General features: G+C 36.0%; 1 protein-coding gene across 2 annotated transcripts in view; it reads right to left on the bottom strand.

The window, feature by feature from the left end:
- SLCO1A2 (solute carrier organic anion transporter family member 1A2) overlaps positions 1–14,143 on the bottom strand; it is a 122,755-nt gene extending 108,612 nt beyond the window's left edge. Inside the window, exon 1 of one of the 2 annotated variants that reach the window (XM_053225934.1) lies at positions 14,001–14,143. The gene's annotated coding sequence lies outside the window, so the exon portion shown is untranslated. The remainder of the gene's footprint in view (positions 1–14,000) is intronic. The other variant, XM_053225935.1, reaches the window with a different exon arrangement.
- Between the last annotated feature and the right edge of the window lie 1,581 nt (positions 14,144–15,724).

Consider the following 15,724-nt stretch of genomic DNA (forward strand, 5'->3'; position numbering starts at 1 on the left):
GAATTTATTATATTGATATAAGAGATATTAACAGTAGATGTCCATATAAATTTATTCATTAAATTTATCAAAGTGAAACATTTGAACAAATTCAGGATTATTTTCTTGGTTGGTAGGCCAATAAGAATCTCATAGAAGTTGGAAATGCCTTATTGCATGCAGTTTACCAAATACTTTCCCTGCTTTTTTATAATTGCCTTGTGAAAACAATGAGTAAAACTCAATTGATACAATTGGTGATATTAACAGTAAGTTTTGGGGACTACATTTATCCCAACCTTTCTCATTGTGTCTTGGATACTTGAAATCATAGGTACTTTTGAATAATCTAGAAGTGAGTTAAGCCTCCAAATACTCACATGCATGGCACAAGTTATATTTCACTAAACTACTAAAAATACAAATGATTTCCCTATCTTCCATGTTGCAATACAGAGTTAGACAAGAATTTATTTAGTAAAACTCCATTTAAAACTTCTGGAAATTCTCTCGGAGTGCCTGGGTGGCTCAGTTGTTTAAGTGTCCTGTCTGATTCTTGGTTTCGGCTTAGGTCATGATCTCATGGTTTCGTGAATTCAGGCCCCGTGTCTGGCTCTGTGCTGACAGCCTGGATTCTGCTTGGGATTCTCTCTCTCTCTCTCTCTCTCTCTCTCTCTCTCTCTGCCCTTTTCCCACTCATGTTGTCTCTGTCTCTCTCAAAATAAATAAATTAATAAAAAAAAACTTCTGGAAATTCTCGAGCATTTTGAGAAACATTATGCAATGAACATCTTACTTCTGTGAAGCCTGAATATCATTACCTAGCAATATTATGTAGAATACCTTTTGGTCAAGAGAAGGAAAGCTTGTGAGTCCAAAGCTCCTTAAGTTGAGTACAAAACAGACTTTTTAAATAAAGTAGGAGGAAGTATTCTTTGTCTACTGATTCTTCTTTACACACACACACACACACACACACACACTATCCAAAGCTATGGAAAGATTCATCTTACACTCAGTGCATTTCTAGTAGACATTATAGTGCTCACCAGTATCCTCTCTTTCCTGAACCTACAAGAGATTATAGTCTCAACCCTTTTGTATTTAAGTGAGGCCATTTGGCTAATTCTGGCCAAATTTAGCGAAGTGGTATGTCATTTTCAGGCTGATCCAGTAGGTAAAAAACCTACAGTTTTCAATCTTTCTCTTTCCTCTACTGCAGCAGTTCCTGATGAGGATGGACACATCCATCAGGTGGGAGCTCTGAGTAACTTCATGGAGAGCATTCCATTCTTGGACACGGAGTGTTATCAAGAAATAAACTTTTATAACTTATCTACAACCCATCATAATACAATAACCAAACTCTAACTTTTACTCAACCTAACAAACCTGCTTCTCCTATCGGCTTTATGAATAATAGCATAAGCATTCTCTCACTATAACTCAGTCTTGACATCTTAGAATTATCACCAATTGCTCAAATTCCTCACTCCACACATTCAAATCAGTTACCAGGACACATGTACTTGAAAGTCCCCTTGCTACTAAGGTATGTTTCTCCTTTCTTCTCCCATTGCCAATAATGTAACTTCAACCTCTTTACTGCAAGTCAGGACCCTACAGCAACCTGCAGATAGTTCTCCAACGTCCAGTATTTTCTGCCATTCTATACACCAATGCCTAAAGCACATTTCTTACATCAGTCTTCTACACAGAAGTTTTAAAAGGCATGTTGTTAATCTACTAAAATCCATCAAATTCTTTAGCCTAACATTCAAGTCTCACCACAAACTAACCCCAGTCTTCTTTTCCAGCTATACTGCGTAGCATCTCACTTTATACATTTATTCCCTGTCAAACTCTGGTTGTTTTAGTTGTTCCTAAACTGATATCATCACATATCCTCTTCTTTTCCAGTCTCTGTCTCTTCCCTCCATTCCCTCCAAGCTGAACAACTGTCCCCAGTGCAGCCTTTTGAAACCTTTTAATGACAAAGTCAAGAATCTTTCATCATTCTTTTCCTGAATATGATTTCTCCACCCACTGAGCTGCCATCACACTTTGAGGATATATTTCAGATTCAAAAGAAATACATTATTTTATATTGTATCACTATTTGTATTAAAAATACTATGTTGTTATGTTGTTGCTGTCTTATTTGGGTAACTGACACATTTCTCTTCAACATTGCTAGGTTCCTAAGGGCAGAAACTAGGACTTAGTCTCCATTCCATGAATTTTCTATTTTACAATCAAGGAGCTTAAGCCTATTTGCACATTCTGGAGAAAGGTAAGCTACTTGAATGATTTCCTGTTTCTGTTCTTGATATTGTTCTGGCACAGAGCTTAACAGTTTTTGTTTTCTGAAAATTACTTGACATTCACTTTTGGTATGGAATATACCTTACATAGACTAGAACATATTAATTATGGTTTTCTTGCCTTGATTTGAATTACTAAACACTTGGGAAATGAAATCCATCACCCAATAAAGTTAACATAGTATTACACAATTAAATATTTAAATTCCGTAAGATAACTATTGAAATAAAAATCCTAAATTTCCATATTAAGTGAGATTAAGTAACTTCCATAGAAAATGGGTTTTCTGGTGGAGTGGGACAGGAGCAAATGGCCATGTTTCTCACCTTACTGTTTGAAAAATGCCTTTTCATTTGAAAAAGGATAAAATATGCTATCAACCTTCCCTTTCCCCTTATTATTGATTTAGACTATACACTGAATTCCTAAACAAAATTTGAATCTTTTCCTATTGCTTAAACTTTGAAAATTATTTATTGATCACTTTTGTGAGAATGTAGTGTATATTTGTCATTCCTATTCATGCGGCTCTTTAACCTATATCATTTGGAAAGTATACTAGCTGAAAGATCCCTACTTTGAAACATTTATTGATAGTGAATAATGAGATCTTCTGGACATCTCCAAAATGCTACTACTTATCTGATAATTATTTAAAGGGGTTTTTCATATACCTAGGCTTTATAATACAGTGCCATTTTTCTACTGCTAAAGAAGTTACTGGGTAACGAGGTCCAGTTAAAAATTCCATTGTTGTTTCCAAGGCCCCTTGGTATCTACAAATGGTGTGAAATGCACCTATGTTGGGTAAATAATGGCAGATTCTTTAAAAATTACTGTCAAATTCTTCACTTCTTATTTGCATAGGAAAAAATGATGATTTCAGACCTGCTATTTCTTCACAATGACAGATGGGAGATTTGCATTTGTTCCACGGCAACACTCCTTGGAGTGATTAGGAGAGAGGTGATGAGTATGTGTCCTCATTAGTGCCTTAAGATAGGAAAGCTAGATGGTCTGGAGTCATGTACACTTGTGTGACTAAGGTCAAATTACTTTGAACCTCTCTTTCCTCATATATGGCATGAAAAAATATTTCTGAGATTGGCTGTGAAGATGAAAAGAGATTGTATCATTAATGAAAACAGCTGGGATTTTTGGCTACAAATCTGCTCTGCAATAAATGCTGGTTCTCTCCCTTTCCCCTTGGAGAGGAAGCCTCCTCTCTCCCTACAAAGCATTTCCCACAAAGGCCACCTTGCCAGAGCACAATGACCTTGGGCCACACTTTGTAAGGGAGAGGTACCTGCCCACTGTAGAACTAAGCCAGGTGCTTGAGAGAGCATTTAACATGTTTTTATTTATTTTTTTAATAGCAGGTACTCTACCCTACATCTGAATGTCCCTATCTGTTTATCTACATCAGCTTATACTCGGTACAATTTAATTGATACCCATTGATTGCTAAGCACTCATTGCCTTCCTGTTTAGAGCTATATTTATGGCATGCTTACTAAATGTCAGATGCTATTTTAAGTTTATTCACATCTATTATCTGACTAAATCCTCCTATGAAATAAATACTATTATTTCTAGTTTTAAAAGAAATAGCTCCTGGAGATGTAATATGCAGTATGGTGACTATAGTTAATACTGTATTGTGTGGGACACCTGGGTGACTCAGTTAAGCTTCCAACTTTGGCTCAGGGCAAAACAGTTCACGAGTTCAAGCCCCATGACTGGCTCTGCACTGACAGCATGGAGCCTGCTTCAAATTCTCTCTCTCTCTACCTCTTCCCTGCTTGCACTCTATCTCTCTCCCTCAAAAATAAATAAACATTAAAAAAAATCACCTGTATTGTATATTTGAAAGGTGTTTTTAAAAAAGTAGATCTTAAATGTTCTCATCTTAAGAAAAAAACATTTCGGGGTTCTGGGTGGCTCAGTTGGTTAAGCATCCGACTTTGCCTCAGGTCATGATCTCACAGTTCGTGGGGTCCAGCCTGCATCGGGCTCTGTGCTGACAGCTCAGAGCCTGGAGCCTGCTTCAGATTCTGTGTCTCCCTCTCTGCCCCTCTCCTGCTTGCGCTCTTTCTCTCTCAAAAAATAAACATTTTAAAAAAATTATAAAAAGATAAGAAAAAACATTTGTATCCATGTGTGATGATAGATATCAATTAGACATACTATGACAATCATTTCTCAATATATACATATATTGAATCATTATATTGTACAGCTGAAACTAATATAATGTTATATGTCAATTATGTCTCAATAAAAAATACACTTAGTATCCCCATTTGCAAATGAAGAAACTGAGGCTGTTTGACCTTGAGAAAGTCACTTTACCTTCTTCTGCCTCAGTTTGGACCAAATACAATCCAAGTCCCATAGCAGAGCCAAGGTATTAACCCAAATACTCATCATTCCATATGTTTGCTGAGGCCTGTTATATGCCATTCATAGTGCTTGGGATGTATTAGTAATCCAGACAAAATCCCTATCCTCATGGAATTTGCATCCTAGTTTTGGGGTACTAGGTACAAGAGCTATGCTCTTAGCCACTATATTATATTGTTTCCCCCAACTTCAATTCCCTAAAAATTATTTCCTAATTTGCAAAACCATTCATCTTGCTTTCACAGCCTAACAAACTAAACCACAAAGATTTTAAGGAAACCAAAATATCTGGGCAGTATTAGAAAAAAAAATCTCTATTTTCTAAGTACCATCTACACATACTCATATATATATATATATGTGTGTGTGTGTGTGTGTGTGTATATATATATATATATATAATTGTTAATTTTCACAAAACTCTATGAGCCAAGTATTGTTATACCATTTGCTGATAAAAATTAAGGAGCAAAAAATGATCTGGCATAAAAATTTCATTCTGCAAAATAGATGATAATAATAAGGATTTCTTTGCTGTCTCAAAACAGCTGCATATTTCAAAATAAAGTGATTATTTCTTTAAAGAAAATAAAGCAACTTGTCCGGGATCACACAGTTAATAAGGGTCGTTACAATATTGGAACCCAGGTTTATCAGGCTCCAAAGTCCAGACAATTTCTCTACATCATGTCCAAACAAAAATATTTTTATTGTACTTCCACTATGTCCTGTGATTTATTTTATGTAGAACCTTGCCAAATCAGTTTGTCTTGGAACTGGATAAACAGGTCAGGCAAAAGAATAATAGGACAAAAATATCTTTTCAAAATATGAAGAACTTGTTTGATGTTAGGAATAACAATCATTACCCAGTATGAGATAGTTTTGCCTTGTTTTTTTTAAGGTTTTCAACTGAAAGAAAGTTTGAAAAATTGAATATACTTATTAAATATTTCTAATACTGAAAGATTGCTTGTAGCTTATCTTGATTCCCACCCCTCACCAAATTCAAGTTAGATTTTCACATTTAGTTTTCTATTGAGATTTTATTTCTTTGCTCTGTATACAACTACGAAAATTTTCTTTTATGGCTTAATGAAACTCTGCTGAGTGCATAGGCCTTCATTCAGTAGCCAATCTATTGAGGTTCTCCTGTGAGGGTTCTCAGACTATATTTTATCTTCATTGCTATCGCCTGTCTTTCATATTAATCTCTATATATTTCACACCTCACACTCACCCACCTCCACAACTTTGGTCATATAACTTACTGAACTTGTAGTCTCTCTTCACCCTTTGGAAATCTACCTCGAGGTTCTGCTCAAATCCACATTTTCTGAGGAATCTCTCATGATGTTTTCAGCTCTCCTCTGAATTTGCATAGACTTTTATCTGTATTGCTCTTCTGATACCAGTTTATTCAAACATTTACTCAGTCACTCAACAAATGATTATTTAGCTCACTTTGGTATTTGATAATACTTTCGTGGTTACAATTTCGAGGACATCTTGAGGAAGTTCCTAGTTTCTACTTTGCATTTTGGTTTGTATGACCAGGTATTATTTCCTGATCTAGCCTGTAAACTAGCTGGAGACAAGGACATATGAGTCATCTCTGTAATTCCTGTAATACATAAGCCCACTACTTGACATAACAGGCACTCAATATATATTGTTAAATAAATGTACTCTATGGCTAATGAACAAATGAATGAATGAAACCTAATATAAAGTTATGATTTAATACAGTATGATAAAGTTGATACAGTATGGCAACTCCCACCTTTTGTAAACAGGGGATAATAATTGTAGGGTTTTATTATTAAAGAGTAGGAAGAAAATATGCATCTTGGGTGTTCCATCAGTGATAGCTTTTACAGTCATTGCCACTGTACACAAAGAAAGGAACAATATTGGACTACAGTTGGTACTTTTGTTATTGTAGCAAACAAAAGGAATTTAAAAACAGAAAGAGGGGGAGGAAAATTATAAAGGTAGATAACAAAAACGGGCTCAAAACAATGTGGAGAAACATTCAAAGAAACAGAAAGGGAAATAGAATAATGACAATAATCTACCCAAATCCTAAATAGGATTTGTATCACAAGATACCTTTCCTGCTCCAATAACCAATGCAAAGGCACTTGTCCTGCACAACCATGTCTAGAATTACAAAATTTTGACAGAGCCATACAAGATGCAGGTTCTGAGAATCCACCTCTTTGCTGAGAAAAACATTCCTTTTGTTTTTAGAACAAAGGTCATAATCAGTAAGAAGTGGCACACAAACCCTAATAAGGAAATCACAGACAATATAGAAAAAGCACATCTGGTAGAGTTTACCTGGGTTGGAAGTAGGTTAGAAGAGCAAGAGCAAATTCTCAAACTTTTAAAGGATGGAATTTAAGCAGCCAGAAATGTCACCACATATATAACAAACCATATATTAATAAATTTAATACTTTTAAATTGAAATCATGGACAGTCACTGTAAAAAGGGAAATTAATTTTGTCAAAAACTTGTAGACATAGGTAAAAAACATCTTTTATTTTCCAATTTAATTTTATCCTATAAATATGTGAATGTGGGGTCTGGGAAACTGAAATGCTGTAATGATTAGTGTGAGCTTACCTTAGGGCTAGGAACCTATGGCCCTACACACATATAAGTGTGATAAAACTGTTTGTGACAATTGACTTTCTTTTTTTCAGTAAGTGCCTCCACTGACAGAAATATGAATGATCTGAATAAGCAACAGGTCTTGCTTGAGTAAAACCCCTACCCCAATTAACCTGCATAATTTTTTACAATTTGAAATCTATTACTTTGCATTTTAAAGGCTTTTTAGCTTAAAAGTCCCTCAATGAAAGACAAATCTCTCTTGACAGAGAAATCCTTACTATCAAATAATACCCTAGATGAAGTACAGTACCAATTAGCTAATAACCCTCGGAGAATAGAATCGGCACTTGAAGTCAAGAAAAAAAAGGTGAGCAGGAGGCTCAAGCTGCAAGGGGTAAAAAGGAGAATGAATAGAAGGAAAAGACTTAAAAGGGTCCTGGTTATTTTACAATTCCTCTGGTCAGGCTTTGGGACCTACATTCATTTGTAACCATTGTCTTGCACAGAGTTAGGCATGATCAGTGTTTAAAGCACCGATTCTACTTTGGCCTGAGGGAGAGGGAGAGGGAGAGGCTACTCAGGTGGGGAGCCTGAGTAGCTCAGTGAGTTGAGTGACAGCCTCTTGATTTTGGCTTAGATCAGGGTTGTGGGAGACCCACAGGAGCCAGCTTTAAGCCCTGCCTTGAGCCCTGAGCCCTGCTCAGCATGGAGCCTACTTGGGATTGTCTCTCTCTCTCCCTCTACCCCTCTCCCTTTCTCATTCTCATTCTCTCTTTCTCTCTCTCTCTCTCAAATAAAATAAATAAATAAATAAATAAATAAATAAGATTTTTTTAAAGATCCTAAATGTTGTTAGCCTGGGTCAGTGGAGTAGAGAAGGCTGACAGGACAAAGCAGGGAAAAGAGCAAGACAATGGAAACCATTTGTTTCTCTGAAGCTTCCTCAGGGTTCCTCAGACAGGATTGAATCCTTGGGACTCTTTTTTCCCAGAGTCCCCCACCTACAAAAATGGAACTGGAAAGAGGCTACGAAACAGAACCAAATTCTTTGAGCACCAGGACATTAAATGCCAGTTTCTGGAGCTTTCTTTGAATTTGAGTTTATAATTAGCAGATGTCTATATCCAAGAGATGTTGCTCTGTGTTCAACTTCCATAATAGAAAAGTAAAATCAAGCATTTGAAGGATGTCCTATCATTATGTTGAAAAACAAAAACTCATCAGGACTCTGGAAGCTACTACAGTGAGGTTGCTGGTGTGGTGGGAAGGGTGGGTTTTGGAATCAGGCTGACCTTTGTTAGGATCCTGGTTCTTTTCGAAACTTTGAAAACATGTCTTAATTTCTTTAACCTCAATTCCTTGATTAATATATGAAAAAGATAATCTATTCTGTAGAGATGAAAGGATAGAGATAATGCATGGAAATCACTTAGTATATAATTATACCTGGCTATACTACATTTGGCAACTTTGAGCTGTGATTATTATTAGCTCAATTCCAGGATACGGCCTTGACCAGAACATGAGGTATTAAATACTGATACAACTTCACTCTGTTCACGTTTGGCTGCACCTTGATTCTAAGACTTCCAAGTAAAAAATAAGAAAGCAGTAAACTCAAATCAGGATGCTTAGGAGACCCTAACAGCTACAACTGAGAAAAGCTGTGAGTGTAGGATTGGTCTTCTAGAGCCTATTCGAATATAGAGAAGACCCGTTTGTTCTTCATCATCATGAACATCCTCATACAACAATCTAACGAACGCTTGACTGTGGCTGTTTTAGCACATCATATGCTGAGGTACTTAACCATCCTTTACGTCTACACATCTCTAGTACATGCTGCCCTATTTGCGTTTAAGAGCAGAATCACCTAAAATGGATAATGCGCGGCTCTACCAAATGAGCTTAGTCACTGTGACCAGTAATCTGAGCTAAATTGTTTTTCCAACTGTAATACAGGAAAGCATCAGGACAAAATGTTTACATATCTAAAAATAGTTATAACACATACAGTTACATTTTCCTGCAAGTTTTTATCTGGAACTTTGCCTCACAAAAGCTGAGGCGTTATTACCACTTACATTTCTTTTTAGCCTTTTCTAGGAATGAATACTTAAAACTTAACTCAGCTGATAGAAATACACAAAAACGTGATTATGAGTTCCATGTACAGATGAGATTATTAAGAAGTTAAGATCCAATATTGATGTAAGAGGTTAGCAAATGATCAGGGTCCCATCTGGAAAACAGAAACATGGAATATAGTCTACCCTCTGTCCTTTCCTTATGCATGTAAACAAGTTATTCTGTCAGGTAAATATGGCAAAAGATGGGATAGCAAGATCAAAGATTTGTTCACTACTCAAATATATATTTCTGACATTGTAGTTCATACTGAATTTAGATAGTAAGTAGTCCTACTAATTGGCCCCATTTGCTGGACTTTAATGTCAAGATTCACAGCATAAAGGAGTACATAAACCACAATGTGTCACTAGCAAATGAAGAAAAAATAACATTCATACATAAATAAAAGAATATGGATATGAAAGGAAACCAGGATGTCTTTACAATGAGGTATTTCCTATGGGTTTTTCACAGTCCTATTTCATTAGCTGTTTTTCCATTGAGAATGTAAATAAAAGTTATACAGTTTGGTGATTGCTGGATTGCCATATTATATTCTCATAAAGTATATGAAGTCATATATTATTACTGACAAAAATATTTATAATTTATAAGACAAAAATGTTGGTGAACCAAACTAATATAGAACCCATTCTACATTCTCCCATTCTTTTCCTGGATTACAAATATGATACGATTTACATCACATATTAGATGACATTTTGTAGCACCGATGTTCCCACTGCCATATCTGAATTAATTCTAATTTTTAAACCCAAGTAACCTGAATACCTCTGATTTTCCAGAACTGCTAAGGGACCATCTAGGTAGATCTTGTCAGGCTTTCTAGAATTGACTCAAATAGGGATATATAAATCTTCTTGGTGGATCCTGAAAAGATTAGACATCCACATGGCATGTAATGAAAAAGGAGACAAATGATGTAAAGTACTTGTCAGAAACCCTGACACATTATAAGTTTCAATAATTGGTAGCTCTTGCTGCCTCTGTTGCTAGACAAAATGACTAAAAAGCTGTCCAGCTTGAGCTTCATCTTATCCTGTTCTGCCTTTGAATAGCTGTATTAAGTAACTTTTTTTAAAGTAACGTCTGCACCCAATGCAGAGCTTGAACACATGACCCCAGGATCAAGCATTTCATGTTCTACTGACTGAGCCAGCCAGGTAACCCTGTAACTCTTGAGACATTTTCTACATTCTGTCCTCATTTCAGTATAGGACATACAATTCTATTTATATCCTGTCTTTTAAAAAATAAATGGCTATTTTGAAGACTTAAAATACTATATAAATCTCTGAAATTATCATCATTATTATAAATGATAATTCCACTTAGAAAACAACTCCCTTTATAACGTGCCCCAAGTTTGAGTCACATGCTTCAACTGTCCTTATCAATCCCTATCCTGTGGAATTGATGACATACTTGTAAAGCTAAATCTATTCTCATGATTCATAAAGATGTCTTTAGGTTAAATGGTAAAATATTATGTATGTGTAGAAAATACTTCAGTAGAGGAACTAGCAACAGTATACTGAAGTAAAGGGAAGGTTGAAGGCAGGCAAATATATAATCCTGGTGTCTTTCTGAGAAGAAGGCCAATGTTTACTGAAAGGGATGTGTTGTTGAAAAAAGACTTTAAAATTTAAATAATCCACCCTAGTATTTACATTAGAAATTGATCACAAGTACAAATCCCTTGAACAAATGGTCTTTATAACATCAGAGAATAAGCCTTATTCTTCTCCCTCCACTGACTATAAAATGTATTTTATGGGACCTGTTCTTCTCCTGATACTAAGTGGAATTTCAGGTTGCACTACTTTCTGTTGACTTTCAAAAGAAAAATAAAAGCCCTCTGGTCACATTAGTCTCACAAAAATGACTTTGAACTTCATTTAAACTGAAGCTTCTTTCCTCCCACTACAACATATCCAAATCTTCCAGGTGGGAAAAAGGGTTCAGGTGGTTTGTTTATGCTCTGCTCTAGCTTCTCCTGGCCTCTCTCCCTAGCCCCACTCCAGCTCTTCCCACAGAGTGAAGCAAGGCTGCTTCTGTGTCCTCCGGAGTTGAAACTTGGTGTGGGAAGTTAAAGAGGCAGGTAATGTCATTTTTTCTTTCTCTGGCCTAGAGAGCAATTTAAAACAGACTCTCCCGGCCATTTCTGTGGGTCTTTGGAGATGGTAACCTTCATTTGTGATCTCTAATGTGCAGTATCTTCGGTGGGGTAAATGCACTTCCTCTGACTAGTCACACACAAGTTCTCCTTCAAATTTTTACCTGTAGGACACACTTTTAGCCACTCTACTCAGTTCTCATCATTGCTTCATATAATCCAATTAGCCAGACTTGACAGACCCAAACCAGTTGACCCACCCTTGACTGGGATGTTGCTCCTTGTCAAATGTAGTCCTTGCTTCCTTTCACCTCCTGGCAAGAGGATCCACCTCAGCTCTTTGCCTTCTAGACTTTTTAGCAGGAATCAGACCAGTCTCTGAATCCTCCAAACTGTAGAGGACAAATATAAAGCACTCTGAGCAAACCTCTAAAATCATGCTCACTAAGCTTGAGGTTGGGCAAAACAATGTCTTTGCCCTGAAATTGAAAAGGATGGTAGGCACCTTCCATAGGAGATGCTAAAATCTTCTGTAGCATTAATGTGATTCAAAGAGTAAGTCATGAGCAAAAAAGCAGGCAAACAAGTCTCTGGCACAGACCGAGTCCATGACTAGATCCAGTAAAATTGAAAGTGTAATATATGATAAATACTTCAGGAACGCCTGGGTGGCTCAGTCGGTTAGGTGTCCGACTTCAGCTCAGGTCATGATCTCACGGTTCATGGGTTCGAGCCCAGCATCAGGCTCTGTGCTGACAGCTCAGAGCCTGGAGCCTGTTTCAGATTCTGTGTCTTCCTCTCTCTCTGCCCCTCCCCCACTTGTGCTCTGTCTCCCTCTGTCTCAAAAATAAATAAACATTTAAAAAAAGATAAATACTTCAATAATAGTTCATCAGGAAAAAATATATCTTGTGTAATAAATGATATTGATATAATTAGATCTCCTTCTGGAAAGAAAATAGACTCTTAGCCCTCCCTAATGTCATGTTCAAAAATGAAAAGAGCAATAGATTGAAGATTTAATGTAAAAAATGAGAATATTTTTTAAAAGTAGGAGTGTTAGGATCAGGAAAAAACTCTTCCAAAAAGAAAAAGAAAATCCAAGAAACAATAATGGAAAAAATTTAGAGTTGACTTCATAATGATGCAAATTACACAAAGGCCAAAAAGTACCATAAGTAAGGTAAAAAAAAAAAAAAAAAAAGAGAAGAAATAAAGAAAGAAAGAGAGATAGAGGAAAGATTTGAAATATATACAAGAGGCATTTCTCTAATGTGAAAAAAGAACTCTTACAAATTGACAAGAAAAGAGACAAACATGGGTATGAGCTGGGGTTCATAAAAGAGGAAATGCAATGGCCCAAAAATTTATAAAAAACTTTTTGTAAAAGAATGTCAAATCTCACTAGTAGCTAAGGAAATGCAATTTAGCACAACACAATATCCTCATTTATTACTATAATAAATTAAAAAATTTATGGAAATTTATAATATTTAATCAAATTAGGTATAAAAATGGTAAGTTGTGAATTGCAGTGTGCAGTGTTTCTGTAATTTCCTTTTTGGAAATCTTTCTCTAGAAATGGAAATGTTTCTAAGGAGATACAGGCCAAGAATGATTTAGATGTATGTGTGGGCCTAGAGGAATGTTCATGGTACACAGTTGAATGAATACAGCAACAAGGTAAGTCACATATATAATGATGATTCTATTCATGTGAATAAAAGTAGGGAGAACATTTGTATATAAATATGTATAATTATATATGATATATGTATATTTTATGTGAATATAGAAAGAAATGTAAAAAGATATGTACCAAATTGACTTTTTCTTTTTATACTATTTGTGTTATTTGGCTTTATTAAAAATATAACTCTCACTTTCGAATTTTTAAAGAAAACACCCGTGTGTGTGTGTGTGTGTGTGTGTGTGTGTGTGTGTGTTGTATGTGTATAATATAGACAGCTAATGCTCTAGGATTTCATGGGAGAGAGACAGGGATATGGAGAACATGGAGCTTGATCAGAACTAGAAGGATGGGTTTGGAGGAACCAGATAAACAAAAAGAAGTCTTTCAGACCATGGGCAAAACAAGAGGAAAGCAGTATTATCCAGAATCATTTAGATTCACTTCAAATGCTCCAAATCACTTATAACTGCATATTTAGAAAAAATCCAAGTATATATCCATATGTTTGTGTGTGAACAAGCAATATTATTATAATTACATGATCCTGCTTTACACAGAATTCTTGTCACTACCAGGAAATTATAGACAAGATAATTAGAAAACCCAAAGAGTCTTATATTTCCGAGTATTAAATTGGCCTTGTATTTTTTTCTAAGCAAAAATAACTGAAATGCAACTCACAACAACCCAAGTCAATGAACTCCCTTTACCTTAGCATTCACCATCATCTCCATTCACTGCTGCTTCTACACTTGTGTAAGATCATCAGAGTTTTTTAAAAGTACACATTGAGTAACCAATATGTGTAACGCTCTGCACACATGTAAGCTGGAACTTCCTGCCCTGCAGAGAATCAGAGTTATAAATAAAGGGATCTTTGTTTATATAACTTTTAATCCTTTGATAAAGTTTCTTTGCTCCGAGGGTTACGTAAAATAGGTTAAAGAAAAGATTAATCACTTGGAAACAGAGGCTCCTCCCTGGCTGTTTTTTCTTAAATTAACTCTTATGTGGTTGTGGTTCTGACTATAACATTGTATTAAAAGAGTAAAGAAAAACTCAGTGAGTACATAATAAGTTAAATAATAAGTACTTAACTTCCTTAGACTTCAGTATTTTTCTTTGTATATTAACAACTCTTTTGTAAATCAAAGAATTGCTTACTGATTTACTCATGTATTGAACAAACTTAATATGTTGAGCATTAGTTCAATTCTGGGTAACTGGATAATCTAAGAAAAGATGATACCAAAATAGGAATAAACTTGGAGGCAATAAACTTGGAGCAATGCTGTGGACAGGACCATTCATTTCTATCAAACATTGATTTTCTCCCGTCAGCCACCAACATTTCCAAACAGTAGGCCGATGGGAGAAAACCAATGATTACGAGTTATTCCATTGGTAACTTGCCAGCCAGATCGAGTGAGTGAAAGATTAGCTATGTCATGTGCTGAGGTGGTCAGATCCAGGTAAAATTCAGGATGAAGTGGAAAGGATGGTTTGGATTAACATAGAACAAATGCTATGTAATGTTTACAAGCACCAGCTAAACCAGCTCCAGCACTGATGAGTTGTGTTCTTGGACAAGATCATTAGCTTCATTTTTTTAACCTATGCTAAGGGATAATTATAGCAGCTACCTCAAATAATTGATGTGATTATTGTTCTTTCATTCAACAAATATTTGCTAAGTGCCTACTCTATGCAAAATACTATCCTAGGTGGTAAGAGGTCATAGGCATTGTTTGTTCTGACTGAAGGAAGGAAGATATAAACAAGTCAACATAATAAGATTCAGAGAGAATATTTTCCCCTCACTAGGCCTGTTTAATAAATATATTTTAAAAACCATAAAGGGCTGGGAGAGAGGCTGGATCAAGATTGGATTTATCAATGCTTTCAGAATCCAGGATGTCTTTCTGAGGCCAATCTACAAGCTCTGTCTACACCTTCATTGCCTATGTACTTACAAGTTTGAATCTGTTTGGAAACAAAAGTAGGTTTTATTCTGCCAGCCATTCAGACTTGTTTTAAGATAGTTTTGGGGATCTTTGAACACATTGTTTTCATCCTCATTTTTAAAGTGAGTGTGTGTCTTGTCTGTAAGTACCACCAACCCCATGCATGTGGACACACACACACACACACACACACATGCTGAAAGGGTGGCCTACTTTCCTGATTCATGTGCCTTCCTGCCTAGAACTTTTATCTGGCAACTTATAGGACCAGCATCTTCAACATGATACACTGGATTTTCATCTGCAGGGAAGGGACTGGAAATCTTCTTTAGTGAACGGTTTCTCCAGTGGACTCACCAGCGAAGTGTGGAGGAACATATGCACAGGTCTTTGGGTGCAACAAAGCATGTGGTAAAATACTACTGCATGTTAAGAAGTCACATTAAATGTTGTAAGCAGAGGCAGGGGCA

Source organism: Acinonyx jubatus, chromosome B4, assembly GCF_027475565.1.
Source record: "Acinonyx jubatus isolate Ajub_Pintada_27869175 chromosome B4, VMU_Ajub_asm_v1.0, whole genome shotgun sequence".
Classification (NCBI taxonomy): Eukaryota; Metazoa; Chordata; class Mammalia; order Carnivora; family Felidae; genus Acinonyx; species Acinonyx jubatus.